Here is a 3,927-nt window from a genome sequence, read left to right as displayed (position 1 = left end):
TGTACGTCGGGTGTGTACACTTCCAGCAGGGTGCCCCAGACACGTCGTGCGGTCACGGCACACACCTCAGTCGGCCAGGCAGCTGCTTTGTACAGCTGAGCCATAACTATTTTTTTTTTGCGCACAATGAGGACAAATGAAAACAGTCGGTAGACGCCCGCAATGAATATTGAGCATATATCTTCTGTTTTCCGCCGTCCTGCTTGGATGAAAGGCGTCTTAATTTATAAAACCCAATGAACTCACCGAAACCAGCGCTTGATTTTGCAAAATGATACCGTGATGGTCCACGAACGAGTCATACCCGTGATAACCGCTAAAAGGAGGCAAAGCCATTAAAACATATGCTGGTCAACGCTGTGTGTAAATGCAATGAAATGTCATACGATCTTGAAATAACTTGAAACTTACAACGCAGGAATGAGGTCGTAACACGAATGCGGAATCACTCACAGGAAACAATATGTCACAAATTCTCCACTCTGTTTCCTTCCAGCACAACTAGGTAGAGGGACTCAGATTGCTGTCCATGTATAAGCGACGCAAAGTTATCTTCGCTGTCTTTTATGCACATTTCGTTAGAATGCGTGGAACACAATGCAGCAAAAACTTCATTATTGCACATGAATATGCGCAACTTTCCAAATATCATGACCTCTCGGGAAGGTGCTTGGTCCTATGTCCTGTTCTTCTGGGCAAAGCTGGGTTTAAATTTCTTTTTAGTGTCCCCGAAGGCATTAGATCGATATGTGGGGTTTAACGTCCCAAAACCACCATATGGTCATGAGAGACGCCCCGAAGGCATTAGATTAATTAACTCTAAACAGGTCCGTATTATAACCACTACATATAATATCTGACCTGTTCATATTACTGTCATTTACTTTCTTTTTCGCTTTGTTTCCGGCATTTATGCTTCTTAGGGCCTTTATGTCTACAGTCCCCTTGGCCTTCTAGTGGAGTTTGTAGGCGTCATATACTGTGCATAGCCGGAATTCTCTTAATTTCAATAGAACGTTTTCTTTTTCTCTTTGTGTGGTCGAGTTGTCGATGCACATCACGACATGGAATTTTAGGGTTCGAAGATGTCCATTCAGCATGTACCTGATTTTACACTTCCATCAGGGATGGAATAGATGAAAATCAGAGAAGGATAGAAATCAGGGATAGAATATGAAGTACAAAACATAACAGAAAAATCGCTGCTGCACATAATTGATGATTTGTGGAGTTTAACGTCCCGAAACTACCATATGATTATGAGAGACGCCGCAGTGGAGGGCTTCGGAAATTGCGACCACCTGGGGTTCTTTAACGTGCACCTAAATCTGAGTACATGGGCCTAAAAGATTTCCGCCTCCATCGGAAATGCAGCCGCCACAGTCGGGATTTGATCCCGCGACCTGCGGGTCAGCAGTCGAGTACCTTAGTCACTAGACCACTGTGGCGGGGCGCTGCTGCACATAAAACTCACATGCAGCTATGTCGTTGAACTGTGAATTACTGAAGATGATTGGACTTTTATGAAAACCGATAAGCAAAATTGAAACATGGCCCAGTTGCTATCGCAAAAAGGAGTGTTTTTTAAGATGTGAAATGTAGGAATGTAAGCTGCATTGCCATCGGCTATCTCATGATCATGAAAATAGTATAGAATCAACAAAGAAATATACCAAAAAAGAAAAGAAAGAAAAAGTTGTCCGTAGTGCTTTGTTAGGGTCTCTATGAGTGTGTGTGCGCGTGTGAAGCTGGGTTTGTTATAAGCAGGTACATGCAGTCATTGTATGTACCATAATCTCTTTATCAATTCATCAGTCTTTCCTCCCGTCCGTCCCTTCGTCCATCTGTAAAAAAGGAGCCATTATGCTTTTCTTTTTTCGCAAGAGGAAGAAGCTGATTTCAAAGCATCCAAAGAGTAGTTCAAGTAGTAAAAGCAAGCGATATTGCTTACGTGTTCTTTCCACTTGCTCAGTGAAAAGGAAATGGATAAAAGGCAACCCTGAATTAAGCTGCAGCGAAAACAGGAGATGAACGGTAGCCTTTTGTAACTGTGGCTCCGGCACGTATTCACAGTCGCGGACGAGCTGCGAGTGAACGTGCGCTGTAGTTAAGCTGAATCCACAGAGGCGTACACTGCATGCGAGGGAAAAAGAGGGAAGGGTGAGGAGCCGTTGCGTATGTACGGGCGGTGGACGGCTTTTTGAGGTCGTTGCGAGTTGTTTGTCCGAACGTACGCGAGTTGTGGTTTTCTATACGCGCGGTTCCGACCGGTGCACACACACAGCGAAGCCACGCGTTTCACCGTCGTTGCTTCGCTTTAGCTCGCAATTCTTTCGGTTACTTCACACCAGAATGCCAAAGCTTCCTTATTGTCAATATAAGAGCAAGTGTTGGTGGTTTGAGTGAATTCATCGCAACAGTGGTGTTACTGCCGCGTACTTTCAGGTAGGTGGATTGATAATTTATTGAAAAGCGATAGGCATGTGTGCGTTGAATAAGTATGTACAGCTATACAGCTATAGATACAACAATGAAGGGCACGTCTGCGTGCAGGAAACTTTCGAATTTCACTCGCATGGGAAAGATAGTGGCTTAGATTTCAATGAGACCACTGGTAGTTGAGAGTTAAGGCTAACTTTGACAGGCTATTGCCTTGCACGAGGAAGGCTGCCACATACGCCTTCTGTAAGATTGCCAGCAATACGGAAGGTGCTCGTTCGAATGGTCCCTTCAACAGTAGATCGTTCTTCATTTGTGATATATGTTACTGGACCTGTCAGGGAGGTGCCAAGTGAAAAAAAAAAAAAAAAACGTACTGGTTGCAACTCTGAAAACGAAGCGAACATCTACAGGTAAAAGTAACTTGGTAGGAGGGCCGCTTGGAAAATGGGTCAAGAATGGTATCAACGTCTACAAAGTCCACAAATACTAGCCGGTACTATTCTATCTTTTCAGAGAAGGCACGGGGTAATCCGGGTTATTACGCACGCTAATAAGCAGAACTGCTTTCGGCTGAATCTATATGAGGTGCATAAAAAACATCTTAAAAGGAGTACCTCCGAAAAGACTTTTAGGCATCAAAAAAAAAAAAGAAAAAGCTTTGTAGAATTTTAAGGACCACATCCGAGATGCTCACGCAGACGTGTAGCCTTTCACTGAAAATTAAGAAATCAAAACAGGTGAAGTTCCCAAAGTGAACATTTCCGGACGATTTCCAAACAGTCCAGTAGGAGAGCACAATGTCTGGGACAGTGCTTTACGAAAACAAAAGATTGCATTACTTCATAAAAAAAAAGACGAAGAAATTGTGACATTTGGCGCCATTTAAATTTATGGTCTATACACAGCGAAACGTGTTCCGAGTGTCTCAGGGAAAAAAACAAGTCGTAACTTACATTTTGAGCTCACACTAAACCGTTAGTCGACGCGTGCAATTTATGTTTCCTTTTTTGGAGCAAGACTGACTTCCTCTCAAGGTTTCGGAATGCGGCAGAGTATTTTTTTATGTTTCAAAACTTGCGAAAAACCGTGACCACCTCTAAAAGGCCTTTAAACTTTCCTTCCGAAATGTGTCGGCCAGGCAGCTCGTCATGATACGGGGTGGTCATTGTTGTACTATTGCGAAAAACGCGTGGTCTACCGTCCCACAGTTACTGCTACACATCGGCGAGCAGCTTTTTCCCTCTAACCCATCATTACTCCACGATGACGTCACGGTTGGCTGGTCATCACTTTTCCTCTCTCACAAAACTCTCTCATTCGCATAAGGCTGGACGCTAATTGACCTTGGCTGTATTCCTTTATCTTTTTACCCAAGGCGCTTTCTTGTGCGGTGGCACGTACGTCATTGAGACGCCGGTTAACCCACACTCCTTGAAGCCACTGCCGTGGAACTCTGGGATCCTCCTCACCCGTGCACCAGCGTCG

This window comes from Rhipicephalus microplus, chromosome 8 (genome assembly GCF_043290135.1).
Source record: "Rhipicephalus microplus isolate Deutch F79 chromosome 8, USDA_Rmic, whole genome shotgun sequence".
NCBI classification, from domain to species: domain Eukaryota; kingdom Metazoa; phylum Arthropoda; class Arachnida; order Ixodida; family Ixodidae; genus Rhipicephalus; species Rhipicephalus microplus.
This window is presented reverse-complemented; position numbering follows the sequence as displayed.